Here is a 19,553-nt window from a genome sequence, read left to right as displayed (position 1 = left end):
TAGTCCGTAAAGATGGATTTTATTAGGCCACCAGACTTGCTCAAATGAAAATGCCCAAATTGAATGAAAGTTGCGTACATATCTGAGGATCATGCACGTAAATTGGCTTAATTTTCTGAGCTACCTACAGGGAGGTAGACCCAGATTCGTGACAGCAAAGAAATCTGGAACTGCGCAGTAATCCAAATCTAGTACTTACTTTACTATCAAAGACTTTACTTGGCACAACAAAACATAAAACTAAGATAAGGAGAGGTTGCTACAGTAGTAAACAACTTCCAAGACTCAAATATAAAACAAAAATACTGTAGTAAAAACATGGGTTGTCTCCCATAAGCGCTTTTCTTTAACGCCTTTCAGCTAGGCGCGAAAGTGTATATCAAGTATTATCGAAGGGTGGTGCACCTACAGCGGGGTTTGGAGTTTTCTCAACCATGCATAGTATATTGGATACATAAGTTTCAGCGTCTCCCTTCTCATTAGTCTTGGGCTTGCTACTCTCATCGAACAAATTTTCGGGAACAAGCCAAGCATAGTTATTTTCTAGTGCATCATTCATAGCTAGGAGTTTACATGGTATTGGTGCTTTGATCTCCCCACCATCATTAGCATTATTAGTGTATCTTATCCTATCCATGTCCATTTTTTCAAGGAGACTAACAAAATTAGTATGAGAACCAAGCATATTAAATTTAGCGAAGACCTTTCTAGCCTCTCTTGCTAGACCTCCAAATTCTCTAAGAAGGGTTTCTAAAACAAAATCTTTCTTTTCCCCCTCTTCCAAATCACCAAGTGTAAGAAACATGTGTTGGATTATAGGATTGAGATTAACAAATTTAGTTTCCAACATGCGAACTAAAGCAGCAGCAGCAATTTCATAAGTAGGAGCAAGTTCTACCAAGTGTCTATCTTCAAAATCTTCAATGGTACTAACATGACTGAAGAATTCTTCTATATTGTTTCTCCCAATGATAGACCCGCGTCCTACCGGTATGTCTTTTGTGGTAAAATTAAAAGGAAACATGATGAATCAAGTAAAGTAAATGCAAGTAAACTAAAAAAATTTGTGTTTTTGATATAGCAAACAAGAAAGTAAATAAAGTAAAACTAGCAACTAATTTTTTTGTGTTTTGATATAATGCAGCAAACAAAGTAGTAAATAAAATAAAGCAAGACAAAAACAAAGTAAAGAGATTGAGAAGTGGAGACTCCCCTTGCAGCGTGTCTTGATCTCCCCGACAACGGCGCCGGAAAATATGCTTGATGGCGTGTATTTCACACGTTCGTTGGGGAACCCCAAGAGGAAGGTATGATGCGCACGGCAGGCAAGTTTTCCCTCAGAAAGAAACCAAGGTTTATCGAACCGGGAGGAGCCAAGAAGCACGTTGAAGGTTGATGGCGGCGGGATGTAGTGCGGCGCAACACCGGAGATTCCGGCGCCAACGTGGAACCTGCACAACACAACCAAAGTACTTTGCCCCAACGAAACAGGTGAGGTTGTCAATCTCACCGGCTTGCTCAGTAACAAAGGATTAACCGTATTGTGTGGAAGATGATTGTTTGCAAGAAAACGAGTAAAGAACAAGTATTGCAGCAGATTTGTATTTCAGTATAAAAGAATGGACCGGGGTCCACAGTTCACTAGAGGTGTCTCTCCCATAAGATAAAAGCATGTTGGGTGAACAAATTACAGTCGGGCAATTGACAAATAGAGAGGGCATAACAATGCACATACATGATATGATAAGTATAGTGAGATTTAATTGGGCATTACGACAAAGTACATAGACCGCCATCCAACTGCATCTATGCCTAAAAAGTCCACCTTCGAGGTTATCATCCGAACCCCTTCCAGTATTAAGTTGCAAAGCAACATGCACAATTGCATTAAGTATGGTGCGTAATGTAATCAACAACTACATCCTCGGACATAGCGCCAATGTTTTATCCCTAGTGGCAACAAGCACAACACAACCTTAGAACTTTCCGTCACTCGTCCCGGGTGTCAATGCGGGCATGAACCCACTATCGAGCATAAATACTCCCTCTTGGAGTTAAGAGCAAAAACTTGGCCGAGCCTCTACTAATAACGGAGAGCATGCAAGATCATAAACAACACATATGTAATAACTTGATAATTAACATAACATGGTATTCTCTATCCATCGGATCCCGACAAACACAACATATAGTATTACGGATAGATGATCTTGATCATGTTAGGCAGCTCACAAGATCCAACAATGAAGCACAATGAGGAGAAGACAACCATCTAGCTATCGCTATGGACCCATAGTCCACGGGTGAACTACTCACTCATCACTCCGGAGGCGACCATGGCGGTGTAGAGTCCTCCGGGAGATGAATCCCCTCTCCGGGCGGGTGCCGGAGGAGATCTCCGGAATCCCCCGAGATGGGATTGGCGGCGGTGGCGTCTCGCGAAGGTTTTCCGTATCGTGGCTCTTCGCATCGGGGGTTTCGCGACGGAGACTTTAAGTAGGCGGAAGGGCAAGCGGGGGGCCACACGGGGCCCCACACCACAGGTCGGCGCGGCCAAGGGCTGGGCCGCGCCGCCCTATGGTGGCGGCCCCTCGTGGCCCCACTTCGACTCCTCTTCGGTCTTCCAGAAGCTTCGTGGCAAAATAGGACCCTGGGTCTTGATTTCGTCCAATTCCGAGATTATTTCGTTACTAGGATTTCGAAACCAAAAACAGCGAAAAACAAGAATCGGCTCTTCGGCATCTTGTTAATAGGTTAGTTCCAGAAAATGCACGAATATGACATAAAGTGTGCATAAAACATGTAGATATCATCAATAATGTGGCATGGAACATAAGAAATTATCGATACACCGGAGACGTATCAAAAAGCTTGTCACTTGCCTTTAGAATTAGAACACAAAGTTTATTGGGCAGTGAAAGAACTTAATAGAGACTTTAAACTAGCTAGTAAGAAAATGTTGCTTGACTTGAGTTCTCTAGATGAATGGAGGAATGAAGCTTATGAAAATGCTAGACTCTTTAAAGAGAAGGTTACGAAGTGGCATGATAGGAGAATTCTTAAGAGAGAGTTCCATGTTGGTGAGAAAGTTCTATTGTATAGGTCTCGTCTCAGATTTTTTGCAGGATAATTACTCTCAAAATGGGAAGGACCTTTTATTATTGAAGAGGTGTATCGTTCAGGTGCAATAAAAAATGCTTCACTGAAAGATGACACTACACAAATGGTGAATGGGCAAAGACTCAAACATTATATTTTGGAGATTCTTATAATGAAGATATTGATATTATTCAAGTGGTGACTCCGGAAGAATTTATTAAGGAGCAAATCCAGGAAACTGCAGAGTCCGTTTTCGAATAGGTAACAATTTTAGTAAGAAAAAGTTTGCGTTAAACTTTCCAGCTTATATTTTTGTCGTTGTTATTAAATATGGAAAAATACGAGACGAAAACGGGTAGGAGACGGTGCCCGAGGGCACCACACCACCCCTAGGCGCGGGGCAGCCCCAGGCCGCGCCTAGGCATGGTGTGGGCGCCCCAGAGCTCCTCCCCGACCCGGTTTTGCCCTGTACCTCCCTTTTGTTTTAAAACTTTTTGCTATATAATCCCCCGGATCTCCCGAGGTCCGTATATCGTTTTTTCGTCGTGTTTTCGTTTCGATCTGTTTCTGCCAGATTTCATCCTCAGATTTAGAGCCACCATGTCTTCTTCTAGATCGCCCAAAGACAACTCCTTCGTGAACGTCGTCAACCCGTACATGAATGACCTGAAGATGCATCCTAAGGAGTTGTTACTCAAGGATGGGAAGGTGCAAGTAGAAGATGTTCGGGGTCCTAAAGGAGAAGGGAGTCTGGAGGCTAGGATGGAAAAGCTGGAGCAAGAAGTCTTTAGATACAAGAAGATGGCAGAACGTGAAGTGGACATTATCTATAAGATAAATGCAGAACTCATTGACGAGCACAAGAAGGAAATTGCAAGGCTTTGGGATGATATGTTCTTGCTCCACGAGACCACCGACAAATTACAAGCACAACTCTACGACGTGCAAAATCAAAACTGTGAGTATGAGACTAGGTTTAAACACATAAGTTCTGCTGCCAGTTTCAGGATATTGGAAACCAGGCCGTCCTTTGTTGATGGGGAGCCTCTACCTTGGAAGTATGAAGATGAGAAGGATTCACCACTACCACCGAAGGAGTAATTCGTCATTGGTATTGGCATCCCCTTGGCTTGTTCCAAGCTTGGGGGAGTGCCGCGGTATCACACCATTATCTTTTACCTTTTTACTTTTCAGTTGAGTCATATCATGAGTAGTGAAGTTATCATATAGGATAGTATGCAGTGTGGAAGTATCTCTCCCTTAGTTGATTATCTATGTATCCCTTGGTGTGAGTTGCCGTTATGGAATATTAATGAGAAGTTTTATCATTTACTTTCTGCACACCTTATTTTAGTTGGTAATTTCTGTTATATGATTAATCTTGTTGATTAGTATTGGTATCACTTTGGGAGCATCAAGTAAATCTAGTTGGTTTTGGCAAACTTAGCATTGGTCAGTAGCAACAATACTTTGAGGCTTGAGTAGAAAAGAGAGAAATACATGTAGATATATTATTCCATTATCTTTCTTTCTTGTTGGCTCATCAGCTTAGTATTCTCAAGTTAAAATCGTTTGTACTTCCAAGGAAGGTTGCATGATTGTTTTCTATCACATATATATTTGTTTGTTTCACTCAACTCTTATGGTTGCTATCCAGCCTTGCTAGCCAAAAACATGTACTGAGAGGGAATGCTTCTCGTGCATCCAAACCTTGAAGCAAAAACCCATGCCATTTGTGTCCACCATATCTACCTATATGTGGTATTTCACCGCCACTCCAAGTAAATTACTTGTGTGCTACCTTTAAGACTTTCAAAAACTATTACCTGTTTTGTGTTCCTGTTTTAGCTCATGAGGAAGTGTTGGATGCTTTATCATCTTTTTCATGTTTATTTGGCTTCACACTTTGACTAGCATGCATAATGTGCTAGTCCTTAATATTGCAAAAAGAGCAGGAAACTGGGTGCCCAGCCCACCAAAATATAAAATAAACAAATAATCAAAAATCTCCTAACACTATAGACTTGAGAAATCATGAACTTAGCTTGTTTAAACAAAGGAGAAGAGGAACTTTATCGTTCTCTCTATGGGAGCCGCTCTTGAATCCATTAGATATGAAACGATGATAAATCATTTGATGCCATTCGTTGACATAGACATACATACCTCTCAAAATTACATTTTCATACCTCTGATTTATTTAAAACAAAAAGCTCTAGCACATGAGTGATCCCTGCTTCCCTCTGCGAAGGGCTTATCTTTTACTTTTATGTTGAGTCAGTAAACCTATTCCCCTCTATCTCAAGCAAGCATTTGAGTTGTTGTGATCCAACCATTTATGTGTGTTGATTTATTCAATCATGTCATGTATCCTTCCTTGTGGAGCACAATGCTTTTATCCGAATGAATATAACTTTGAAAGTTATCAATGACTGTAAAGAGACTGTAATGATTGAGCATGTGATTTCTGCAATATAAGCTCTAATATAAAGACTCTGCTCGAAAGATAAGTACAATCTGTTAATTGTTCTTTGACCAAGAACAAAACTTTGCCATCACCAATTATGATTTTCTCTGTGCACCTCTATTAGTGACTCCCTTACTCATTGCAAGTTAAGTTATGTAAGAGGAAGTTGCTGTCTTTAATGACTTGTGTATTGGTAAGTGTGATGCTTCTTGTCCGTATTTTGTTTATCGACAGTTAGGGGTGGACACAAAGCTCAAGGCTCGAGGCTCGGCTCGAGCTCGACAGGGCTCGGCTCGGGCTCGACTCGGCTCGAAGGACAGACAAGCCAAGCCTAAACCTCCCGATCAAGGCTCGAGGCTCAACAAGCCCGCTCGATGAAGCTTGCGTAGCCGGCTCGAAGGCTCGATGGAATTAAAAAATTCGCCATGACATTTGCTAAAAATGTAATATTTCACAATTATAAGCAACAATTGAATATAAATACATCCATAACATTGTCTAATAAGTTTCACGAGGTACATTCATGCATACACTTAGTCCAATAAAGTGTCATACATCACAGTTCACAAATACATGCACTTAGTTGAGTTCAACAGATAATAGAACAAGTAGATCATGAGACATAGCTCAATCAAACAACAAGTTTTAACACACAAAAGAACCACCGCTCCATCATTGCATCGCCTCCGACCCTCTTTGCTATCGCCATATCGAATTCGCACCGCATAAACAAAACAAAATAACCATTTTTTCTTTAGCTTTGATGTTATACAAGACATTCCAGCAACTAAAAGAGGACTAAAAACCAGCATCAACCCATTCTTTACTTCGGTTTTCATGCTTGCACAAAATGTTCCAGCAACTAAATAGGCCAAAATGCACTACAATCTCAATTTTGCATCGGCTTTCATGATGTACAAAGTATTCCAGCAATTAAATACGAGAAAAAGTAGTACCCACTCAGCTTCGCAATAGTTTTGATGATGTGCAAGGTATTCCGAGCAATTAAATAGACAAGAAAACAGCGAATAGCAACTAAATCTTGCATCGCTTATGATATTTTGTAGAACATTCGAGCAACAAAAGTTTCAAGCAACTAAAGATAAGGAAGCCATTGAACTTACTAGTTGCTCCCCACCACACTTTTTGGAAATGGAATGCTCTCAACATCATCATCATCATCCGCTGCCTAAGAGAGTACAAGAATAAAGTTAGATATATTCATAAGAAATGCAACAGAGAAATAAACCAGAAACAACAAGGAACATACCATATTCATCGAATTCCCGTTGTCATTGTGGGCACCTTTAATCCAGCTAGAAGCACACACCAACGCCTCCACCATCGACGGCTTCAGAGAACTCCTATAGTCATCTAGAACTCGACCCCCGGTGCTGAAAGTAGACTCCGAAGACACCGAAGTGGCCGGTATAGTCAAGAAGTTCTTCGCCATCTTTGCCACGACGGGGTATCTATGTGCATTCAGCCTCCACCACATCAACACATCAAATTTTTTGTTTAGCAAGCTCTCATTTACCTCGCCAAGATACTTGTCAAGCTCATTCTTTGTTGTCTCCAAAGAAGTTTCACTTAAGTATGAGGTGAACTCGCTAGCACTAGAGGGTAGAGAGGCACTTGTATACATGGTTGTAGCTGAGGATGCACCCGCTCTATAAGAATCAGCTTTCTCATGTCGGTGATGCATATCATATGTCTCATACAACTTTGCCAACTCGATCTCGATCAAATCATATTCAGCTGCAGCTTTATCACGTCCATAGATCTTATAGAAACCCCACTTGATGTATTTCAGCTTGTACCTTGGGTCAAGAATAGTACCGGTATCACTTGCATTGGATGGCTGAAAGTTGAGAAGGGTTTGAGAAACCACCTGAGCCATTGCGACCTTGTAATCTGAACATGACTTTGTGTAGTGTCTTGTGAGATGTGTAGTGGCTCCTGTACCTCCGGATCTCGCTTTGTAGGATAAGAACTTTTTGCAATACTTGCATTGTGCCATAATCACCATGGCACCGCATTGTGTGGTGGATGGCACCGTAACCTTCTCAAAGTGATCCCGTACTTTTGAACCCGGCTTGTCGCTTGGTTGAATGGTAACCTTCGGACCAACCTTCATTCCCTTTTGCCGCTTCTTCCCTCTCTGAGAAGTTCCACCATCATCTACAGAATTTCCATCATCGGATATCTCAATATGACCATCACCAACTCCATGTTCCTCAGACATGGTATCATTCTTGTCATAAGAATTTTCTTGCTCATCAGAATCATCTACCGGCTGCATATAGAGTAGTGACAATCATTCAATCTACAAGCTGCACATATAGTATTGTTGTTGCATCAATTTTGAAACGGCAAAAAGCAACTTACCACTGGTGAAGAAACTTCTCACCGCAGGTTCCGACTCGGTCGCCGCCGCGGGTTGCGATGACCCCGGTCTAGTTGAATTGATGCCCAAATAACCAGCTGTCTTCGAATTCATCGCATTGTTGTATGCGCGTCTCCTTCCCCGCGGTATCGGTGTTCGCCATACGTGCCCGCGATCCTTCACTATCCGAGTCCAGTGTTGCATCTTCAAAAACAACAACAAATAAGAATACTACTACAAGTTAGGCATGGCATACTGTGTACTGAGTACTGACTATGTTTAAGCATGAACATCTCGGCAAAAAATTGCTAGTGCAAGAACCAGGTTATTCGCAGTACAACTACAACAAGCATGGCACAAATTATTTTAGAAGCTTAATTACTAGAAAATAAAAGAAATGAGGAGGCTGTTCACTAACCTGCAATGTCCGTCCGTCGGTGGATGGTGCTGCCTGCTGGGTTGGTGAAGAAGAGGACTAGAGGAGGTGGCCAGGTCGTTCGAACCTTCGAAGGTGGAGGAGGAGGGCCGATCGGCGATGGCCCGCAACAGCCGGCCAGGCCAGCAGCTAACCCTAGGCGCGAGCGGCGGCTCGAGCGGCGGCGCGAGCGGCAGCGCGTCCGGCGGGCTAGGCAACTAATCCGGAGCCATTGGATTCGGAGGAGAGGAGATGGGGCCGGCGGTGTTGGCCGGCGTTGGAGGTGGACGACGGCGGGGACGCGGGGTGGCGGCGCACGTGCGTGAGCCCAGGGTCGCAGGGGATTTTCTGATTTGGAAGCGATGCGTGCGCAGCGTGCGTACGTGAGAGGGCAGGGGGATTTGGGGATTTTGGGGGGTAGGTGAATGGCTCGCGAGCCGACGAGCCGAGCCTCGAGCTCTCCGAGCCGAGCCTCGAGCCCACTTTTTAATTCACAGATTGCACCAAGCCGAGCCTGGCTCGGCTCGAATTTCCGCGAGCCTTGTCGAGCCGAGCCTCGAGCCGGCTCGGCTCGGCTCGATTCCACCCCTATCGACAGTTCACTCCATAAACCCGTGGTCTGGTTTACTGAGTTCAGTTTTGGCTTGGGGACAAGCGAGGTCTAAGCTTGGGGGGAGTTGATACGTCCAAATTGCATCACTATTTTATATCATAATTTGTTGTTATTCGCTGATATATTTCATATTTAGAGATGATACTTATGTTATTTCATCTATTTTGCATGTTTGATGATTATTGGAGAATTAACTGCCGGAGTCAGAATTCTGCTGGAAAAATGACCGTCAAGATACCATATTTTTGAAGATCAGCAATTCCCGGAAAATACCCAGAAGTTCCTATTTTGCCAGATGCCGGAGGAAGCCAAAAGGGGAGCCTGAGGTGAGCCAGGAGGGGCCTACACCACCCCTAGGCGCGGGCCACCCCCTGGCCGTGCCTAGGCATGGTGTGGTGGCCTTGGCCCACCTCTGACAGCGCCCCTTCGCGTATTTCATCCCCCGAGAACCCTAAGACGGAAGGAGGCATCGCAGAAATATTCCGCCGGCGCGACGGGGCGGAAAACCACAGAGAGAGAAGCTTTCCGGCAGGCAGAAATCTGCCGGGGAAATTCCTTCCCGGAGGGGGGAAATCGTCGCCATCGTCACCGTCATCGAGCTGGACTTCATCGGGATCATCATCATCATCATCTCCATCACCAGCACCATCATCTCCACCATCTCCACTCCGTCCCGCTGTAACATTTTGGGTTTGATCTTATCTAGTTCATAGGGGAAACTTTCCCGGTGTTAATTACTCCTTGTAGTTGATGCTATTGAGTGAAATCATTGGATTAAGGTTTATGTCCAGATTGTTATTCATCATTATATCACCTCTGATTATGATCCATATGATGTCTTGTGAGTAGTTCGTTTAGTTCTTAAGGACATGGGAGAAGTCAAGATGTTAGTGGTGGAATTATGTTGAGTTATATTTAATGGTTTGATATTTAAGTTGTGGTGCTATTTTTCTAGTGGTGTCATGTGAACGTCGACTACATGATACTTCACCTTTATGGGCCTAGTGGAATGCATCGTGTATTTGGCTACTAATTGTGGGGTTGCTGGAGTGACAGAAACCTAAACCCCCGTTGGGAAACCAGTGCATGAGGGAGTGTAGGATCTCAAAGTTTAAGGCTGTGGTTAGATTTGTCTTAATTATTTTCTTGTAGTTGCGGATGCTTGCAAGGGGTATAATCACAAGTATGCATTAGTTCAAGTTGGGGTAGTGCATTAGCATAGGTTCACCCACACAACACCTACCAAACCGATAAAGATTATTCAGCTGCGTGAAGCGAAAGCACTTGACGAAATTCCCGTGTGTCCTCAGAAACGTTTGTACATCATAAGTAAAACAACCGGCTTGTTCTTTGCTCTGAGAAGGATTGGGCCACTCGCTGCAATTATTATTACTGTCTTTTATTTACTCGTACTTTATTTATTTGCAATATCAAACACCTCTGAAAACCTGTTTGCTAGTATTTACAGTGAATCGTTGATCAAAACTGCTTGTCAACACCTTCTGCTCCTCGTTGGGTTCGACACTCTTATTTATCGAAAGTACTACGATACACGCCCAATACTTGTGGGTCATCATTGCACCTGGGCCGTCTCGACGCCATCGACGAACTCGGCGAACTTGTCCGGGAGCCGCTTGATGCTGAGGGGGTCGTCGTCGATGCGGAGGAGGAAACTCGAAGCAGCGCTCCTCCTGCGAAGACGACGACGGCGCAGGCGACGGCGACCGTGGGGCCGTAGCTGCTCCACCTCGGCGGCCCCGGCCCCGGGAGCGCCCAGGCCCGCGGCCTCGACCGCCTCGCCGGCCACCAGGACCCGCCATGGACTTCCTCGCGGGGCTGGCTGCGTCACAGGAAGAGCTAGGCGGCGCTACGGTGGAGCTTGTGGCGGTTAGGGTTTGTGTGGAGGAGTGGATGAGGAAGAAGAGCGCGCGCCCTGTTTATATAGGCCGGAGGCAGCCGACGGCCGCGGGACGTGTGTCATCGCCATTACTGCATTGGCGGAGGTGGGCGACGGCCGCTCGGCAGGCGAGGCATCGCCATTAACATGGCGCAGACTGCCGAAGCGACGCAACGGCGCCAGTCGCTGGCGCGCCTGAGAAGACGCATCGAGTCAGGGTCGCTGCCAGGCGGGCCCAACGAAACGTCCGCCAGACGCGAGCGGACACTTTGCGCGTCCGCGCAGCGTCCGCAGAGACGCATCCAAGGCGCATATTTGGGCTAGGTTTGCGTCGTCGCGGACGGTCCGGTCACTTTGCGTCGCCCCGCTGGAGCAGTGACCCGACGCATTTTTCGACCCCATGAACGCAAACGGTTGCTCAGCGTCAGTTTGCGTCGCCCCGTTGGAGATGCCCTAAGTAGGCAGAGTTTGAACGTTGACTACTTCATCGTCCCCACTCCAGTTCGCACTATAAAAATCCGAAGAACGCGAGACTGCGAGAGGGAGCACTTTTAAAGACCGAACAGTGCGCAGGCACTTCGGGCACAGGAAAAGGTGTCTGCCTGCGACGGTAATAAAATACGGTTTAGTTTGTTGTGGTGCGATCTGCGCGGAAATGCTGAAGGGAATTCGGCTACGGGCGAGGATGAAAATACAGCCAATTAGCGAGCACGACGTGCCTGACAACACATGTATTTAAATTATGTATATGATGTATATTTTTACGTATCTGACAATACGCATACGACATTAACTTCCCTCTCCTCCTCCCGAGCAAGTCCTCCCCAGCCCCATCCATTCCCCACCCCGTTTTCACATCCCACCACCACCAGCTCCCGCCGTCTCGCTACCGGCCGCGTCCTCGAGCACAACGGCGGCCGCCTTCTTCTTGGTCGTGTTGCTCCTGCTGGCGTCCGTCTTCTTCTTGCAGGTGCGTCTTCCGGCGAGGCGGCGGCGCTGTTCGGCTTGAGGCTCGTGTCCGTGGCGGACGGTCCGCGGCGCTCTCACGAGATGGGTGTCCGGCGCCAGCGCGAACTCCACCGCGCCGTGCTCTTCGTCCGGCGTCGTGTGCTCGCCGCCGACCGACTGCCGCGTCATCGCCGCCGTTCTCTAGATGCATTTTTCTGATATGATCTGAAGGATACCTCTTTTGTTGCATAATTGGTGGTCTAAATCATGAAGAATCTTCCGTTTGTTTTCCTTCTTTTTCCGAGTCTCATTTCTTCTTCTTCTTTCTTTCTTCATCAGTGTATAAAATCTAGAAAGAATGTAGCCTAATAAGAAACGGGAAGAACTTTCCAAGAAATTTTCCTTGATTTGTTGCATAATTTGGTGGTCTCAATCTTGAATAATCTTTGGTTTGTTTCCTTATTTTCCCGAATCTCGTTCCCCTTCCTTCTTCCTTAAACATTGTATAAAATCTGGGAAAAATCTAGGCTAATCAGAAAGGGAAAGAACTTTTCAAGAAATTTTCCTTCCTAATCAGGAAAAATTTCACCTAATCTGATTGTGAAAAAATCTTTCGTTTTGCTTATGATAGTAAAGGGAGTACTGCCAACCGGCAGCTCGTCGGCATGCGGCGCGCGTCGACTAGCTGCGTGCATGCGCCTCGAGCAGCAAGGCAAAGCCAGCCGTTTTCTAGCGGCGCCGCGGCCAGAGTCCCAAGTCAAGTGCCGCCCCGCTACTGCTATCTTCTGCTACGAAATCTTCATTGAGTTTTGCCATTCCGTGCCGAAGAAGCCGGCTTCCAATCTGTACAAGCGCCGCAGTCGTCTCTTCTGGTGTGTTGGATTTCTTTTGATTTTCTCTCTAACGTATTGTGTGTTCCTTTTGGTTTTCTCTCGGTCGTGCTTGGCCTGTACATATTTGGCTTGATCTCATTCCGATCTAGCTAAAAGAATGTGTATTTTTTCTTCCGATCCAAATGTTCCAGCGGTAACAAATGTTATTTTGTTCATGAATTTATCCAGAACTCGTCGGCTGATTGGTGAACTAAATGAAGTCAACTGAATTTATCCAGGCATTTTAGAGTTCTGAACCTAAGTCATGCTTGTGATTATGACTTCCCGGTGCCATCTTGATTTTTGTAATCACACTCGGGCGAAAAGTAACTACAAGTCAGCGGAAAGTGGATGCATGCAACGAGAAATTAATGCAGCACTAATACAGTACTAGGGCGAGAAATAATGCATGTAATCTCACCTCTGTCAATTAATGCTACATATGCTACATACGCCTAACTATCCTGCACCATGCGAATAAATGTCGTTAACTGCTCGTTCAGTATCGTCCGCGGTGGCCCTTGTATACAGCTGAGTATGCGACATGCGAAAATGAAAGTCAATCGCCGTATTAACAGACGCTATATTAGCTCCGAATCTCGCGGCACCAACAGACGCCGGCGATGTCGACCTCGCGCGTTGCCAGGTCCTAATCGTCCGGGTCGGCGATCTGGGTTGCTTTCTTTCGAATTGTTGTTTCCCTTGGATTAGGATCTCCATCATGCGTTCATCAGCACTTGCCGCGGGCCTCATCCTTGAACTTGGTTTTGGTGAACCGTAGGGATTTTGGAAAAGTCATCTTATCCGTTGTGTAGGTTCATGGGTTCATCCGGTGTTTCCATTTGAGATATAATATACTAAATTAGGGCATTTCTATTTTAACTTAGTATCCAATACGTCTAATTATAATAAATCTTCTTTTATGGATGGAGGGAATACAAGGCAACCTAGCCGTACATATCATACATAAGATATGTACTTTTTTCTTTCCTAGTAGTACTACTACTAAGATAAGATGATGTTGATGTTCCGCTTTCGCTATCAAAAGGAAAAGCTCTTGCTTTTCTATTGGAAAATGATGAAACAAGCTGCTTCTGCGGAGCGCACCACACACGCACCCCCACGCGTGACGTATCGGTTGCTGATGCACGCGCTTGCTTATCCACGGCCATGGGTGTGAAACGCGCTACATGCTATCTAGGGGTGGACACAAAGCTCAAGGCTCGAGGCTCGGCTCGAGCTCGACAGGGCTCGGCTCGGGCTCGACTCGGCTCGAAGGACAGACAAGCCAAGCCTAAACCTCCCGATCAAGGCTCGAGGCTCAACAAGCCCGCTCGATGAAGCTTGCAAGCCGGCTCGAAGGCTCGATGGAATTAAAAAATTCGCCATGACATTTGCTAAAAATGTAATATTTCACAATTATAAGCAACAATTGAATATAAATACATCCATAACATTGTCTAATAAGTTTCACAGGGTACATTCATGCATACACTTAGTCCAATAAAGTGTCATACATCACAGTTCACAAATACATGCACTTAGTTGAGTTCAACAGATAATAGAACAAGTAGATCATGAGACATAGCTCAATCAAACAACAAGTTTTAACACACAAAAGAACCACCGCTCCATCATTGCATCGCCTCCGACCCTCTTTGCTATCGCCATATCGAATCTGCACCGCATAAACAAAACAAAATAACCATTTTTTCTTTAGCTTTGATGTTATACAAGACATTCCAGCAACTAAAAGAGGACTAAAAACCAGCATCAACCCATTCTTTACTTCAGTTTTCATGCTGCACAAAATGTTCCAGCAACTAAATAGGCCAAAATGCACTACAATCTCAATTTTGCATCAGTTTTCATGATGTACAAAGTATTCCAGCAATTAAATACAGAAAAAAGTAGTACCCACTCAGTTTCGCAATAGTTTTGATGATGTGCAAGGTATTCCAGCAATTAAATAGACAAGAAAACAGCAGTAGCAACTAAATCTTGCATCAGTTATGATATTTTGTAGAACATTCGAGCAACAAAAGTTTCAGCAACTAAAGATAAGGAAGCCATTGAACTTACTAGTTGCTCCCCACCACACTTTTTGGAAATGGAATGCTCTCAACATCATCATCATCATCCGCTGCCTAAGAGAGTACAAGAATAAAGTTAGATATATTCATAAGAAATGCAACAGAGAAATAAACCAGAAACAACAAGGAACATACCATATTCATCGAATTTCCGTTGTCATTGTGGGCACCTTTAATCCAGCTAGAAGCACACACCAACGCCTCCACCATCGACGGCTTCAGAGAACTCCTATAGTCATCTAGAACTCGACCCCCGGTGCTGAAAGTAGACTCCGAAGACACCGAAGTGGCCGGTATAGTCAAGAAGTTCTTCGCCATCTTTGCCACGACGGGGTATCTATGTGCATTCAGCCTCCACCACATCAACACATCAAAAATTTTGTTTAGCAAGCTCTCATTTGCCTCGCCAAGATACTTGTCAAGCTCATTCTTTGTTGTCTCCAAAGAAGTTTCACTTAAGTATGAGGTGAACTCGCTAGCACTAGAGGGTAGAGAGGCACTTGTATCCATGGTTGTAGCTGAGGATGCACCCGCTCTATAAGAATCAGCTTTCTCATGTCGGTGATGCATATCATATGTCTCATACAACTTTGCCAACTCGATCTCGATCAAATCATATTCAGCTGCAGCTTTATCACGTCCATAGATCTTATAGAAACCCCACTTGATGTATTTCAGCTTGTACCTTGGGTCAAGAATAGTACCGGTATCACTTGCATTGGATGGCTGAAAGTTGAGAAGGGTTTGAGAAACCACCTGAGCCATTGCGACCTTGTAATCTGAACATGACTTTGTGTAGTGTCTTGTGAGATGTGTAGTGGCTCCGGTACCCCCTGGATCTGCTTTGTAGGATAAGAACTTTTTGCAATACTTGCATTGTGCCATAATCACCATGGCACCAGATTGTGTGGTGGATGGCACCGTAACCTTCTCAAAGTGATCCCAGACTTTTGAACCCGGCTTGCTGCTTGGTTGAATGGTAACCTTCGGACCAACCTTCATTCCCTTTTGCCGCTTCTTCCCTCTCTGAGAAGTTCCACCATCATCTACAGAATTTCCATCATCGGATATCTCAATATGACCATCACCAACTCCATGTTCCTCAGACATGGTATCATTCTTGTCATAAGAATTTTCTTGCTCATCAGAATCATCTACCGGCTGCATATAGAGTAGTGACAATCATTCAATCTACAAGCTGCACATATAGTATTGTTGTTGCATCAATTTTGAAACGGCAAAAAGCAACTTACCACTGGTGAAGAAACTTCTACTGCAGGTTCTGACTCGGTCGCTGCTGCGGGTTGCGATGACCCTGGTCTAGTTGAATTGATGCCCAAATAACCAGCTGTCTTCGAATTCATCGCATTGTTGTATGCGCGTCTCCTTCCCTGCGGTATCAGGTTCGCCATACGTGCCTGCGATCCTTCACTATCCAGTCCAGGTTGCATCTTCAAAAACAACAACAAATAAGAATACTACTACAAGTTAGGCATGGCATACTGTGTACTGAGTACTGACTATGTTTAAGCATGAACATCTCGGCAGAAAATTGCTAGTGCAAGAACCAGGTTATTCAGAGTACAACTACAACAGCATGGCACAAATTATTTTAGAAGCTTAATTACTAGAAAATAAAAGAAATGAGGAGGCTGTTCACTAACCTGCAATGTCCGTCCGTCGGTGGATGGTGCTGCCTGCTGGGTTGGTGAAGAAGAGGACTAGAGGAGGTGGCCAGGTCGTTCGAACCGTCGAAGGTGGAGGAGGAGGGCCGACCGGCGATGGCCCGCAACAGCCGGCCAGGCCAGCAGCTAACCCTAGGCGCGAGCGGCGGCGCGAGCGGCAGCGCGTCCGGCGGGCTAGGCAACTAATCCGGAGCCATTGGATTCGGAGGAGAGGAGATGGGGCCGGCGGTGTTGGCCGGCGTTGGAGGTGGACGACGGCGGGGACGCGGGGTGGCGGCGCACGCGCGTGAGCCCAGGGTCGCAGGGGATTTTCTGATTTGGAAGCGATGCGTGCGCAGCGTGCGTACGTGAGAGGGCAGGGGGATTTGGGGATTTTGGGGGGTAGGTGAATGGCTCGCGAGCCGACGAGCCGAGCCTCGAGCTCTCCGAGCCGAGCCTCGAGCCCACTTTTTAATTCACAGATTGCACCAAGCCGAGCCTGGCTCGGCTCGAATTTCCGCGAGCCTTGTCGAGCCGAGCCTCGAGCCGGCTCGGCTCGGCTCGATTCCACCCCTAAATGCTATCACGGAAATAAATAAATAAAAAAGAGTAAATTTCACTTTTTACCCCATAGTTTGGCATTTTTGACAGAAATTACCCCATTTAGCAAATTTTTATTCTAATTACGCCATTTAGCAAAAGTTATTCCAATTTTTACCCCTTCTAAACTTTTATGAGCATTTTGAGCGGTCCCGGCTGTCTGATATACATGGCGGCCGTGTTGGTGGTTCTTCTTCCTGGCTTTTTCCTTGCAGTTTTTTTTTTGTATCGAGGGTCCTTTTTACTCTCGCCTTGTTCGTTTTGAAAGGACTGAACGATGTAGCATTCGACGACAACAGGGAGTCGTCGAGGTGATCCTTAAAGCCAGAGACAACAACCCATTTAGTTCTCCAACTTGTTTCTTAGTTTTAGTCCATTCGGTTGTTTCTTCAGTATAGGTCCATTAGGTGTATAGATTGTGAGACATTAAAGTATTTCTGAAAATTGAGGGGTTATATTTGCCAATGAATGGAAAAAAGGTCTCAGATTTTGTAGCAACGCTGGTAACAAGGTGCTTTTGTGAATTCCATCATCGTGTCGTGGGGAATCAGAGTTTTTCTCAACGCCGGCAACATGTATATTTGGCCAAAGTAACTAGCACGTCACTGCAGCTAAGCACCAGTATGCATACATATCAGTGTAAGAACATTGTATAATAGTCCCTCCAGATCCAGAAAAGAACTCTAAGGACAAATCCAAGAAGAAAAGCTTCCTATGTGATCCATATGTGTACCTGACAGCTAGGACCTACCAATTAAAATGGTCACACAATTTTAGAAGGGGTAAAATTTGGCAAAACTTATGCTAAATGGGGTAAATAGGATGAAAATTTACTAAATAGGGTAATTAGTATCAAAAAAATCAAACTAAAAGGTAAAAAGTGGAATTCACTCTAAAAAAAAAAACTAGAGAGCGGCATGTGATTAGCTCGATGACCTTCTAGATACTCTGGATCCCAGCTTCCCGCTTGGTCTCGATTTTTGACTAGTTTCAGTTTTGGCTCGCATTATTAGTGGTCGTGTTGCTTTTGAGTTGTTCTACTCCTTGAGTCAGCTTGGGGTCCTTGTAGCCCGAAATCGTTCCCATATCCATTTACAGGGGCAATGCCAGGAAAATCCTCCGTTGTTGTGATTTTTTTTTAAAAATATATATGGGCGTCATTCTCAATTGCTAAGCCCATGGAAATTCCTCACCTTCCACGTAGAATATCACGGAGCCTCAAACCCCGTCCACTTTCAGGTGAATTCGTGCCGCAAATTAGAAACAACCATTTCCCCATCTCGTCTACTGCCTCCGTTTCGAAATAAGAACATTTCTAGAAAGCCGAGGTAGTTTTCTAAACAAAGATGATGCCATCATTAGAAAAGACGAGTTGTTAGCATAAAACCACCACATTCCCAGCTAAATCTTCATTTTGGTACCACTTTGTGTTTCGGGCGCAAAAAACCACCAGATTTTGACGAGGATTTCTCAAATAGCACTAAACCATGTCTGAGCGTGAATTGACACGATTTCTGACAGGCCAGGCCCACATGTAAGGCTGACGTGGCAAAATTTTCTTCCAAAGAATTGGGCCCCACATGTCAGCATAATTAAAAAAAACCTAAATATCTGAAAAAATCAAAAGTGATAAAAATGTCCCCAAGCCAAGCCCGTGCCCTGTGCTTGGCCGCCGCCGTGCCTGGCCGTGCTTGGCCGCCGCCGCGCCATGGCCGTGCTTGGCCGCCGCCGCGTCTGCCCAACTGCCACCGCGCCTGGGCACCGCCGCCGCCTGGGAACCGCTGCCGCCGTGAGCATCGGCCGGAGCTGAAGCTCGTGACCGGAACTCCGGCGAGCAATTGTGGCCGGTGGAGTCCGTCCCTAGTCCGGGGACGCGCCGGAGATAGAGGATAGGGCGCTGGATCCCAGGGCGCGGCGGAGGATCTCGGTGAGGTGCGGCGGCGGAACGGCACAACACGGCCAGGCGCGCCTCGGAGCAGCACGGCCAGGCGCAGCGGCGAGCCGGCACGGGCACGGCCAGGCGCGCCTCGGAGCAGCACGGCCAGGTGCAGCGGCCAGCCGGCACGGCCAGGCGCGCGGCGGCAGACCGGCGGCACGGCCAGCGCGTGGCCAGGCACGCGGCGGCGGACAGGCAGCACAGCCATGCGCGCGGCCATGCATGCAGCGGCTGGCCGGCTCGGCCAGGAACGCGGTCATGGCGACCCGAACCTCCCTGGATAGAAAGATGGGGATTACCTGCATCTTTTTTTAAAACTATTTTTTGTTGTTTTTATTTATTTATTGTGTTGTTTGACTTTTTTAACTGGACTGACATGTGGGCTCTAGTCCACCTCAGCAAAATGGGCCTATCAACTGGGCTCCACAGGTCAGAAACGGTGTCAATTTGTTATCAATTCAGGATTAGTGCTATTTGAGAAAACCTCGTCAAAATCTGGTGGTTTTTTGCGTCCGAAACACAAAGTGGTACCAAAATGAAGATTTAGCTGCGAATGTGGTGGT

The sequence above is a fragment of the Lolium rigidum genome, chromosome 7, assembly GCF_022539505.1.
Source record: "Lolium rigidum isolate FL_2022 chromosome 7, APGP_CSIRO_Lrig_0.1, whole genome shotgun sequence".
NCBI lineage: Eukaryota > Viridiplantae > Streptophyta > Magnoliopsida > Poales > Poaceae > Lolium > Lolium rigidum.
The sequence above is the reverse complement of the archived record's forward strand: the minus strand, read 5'-3'. Positions refer to the sequence as shown.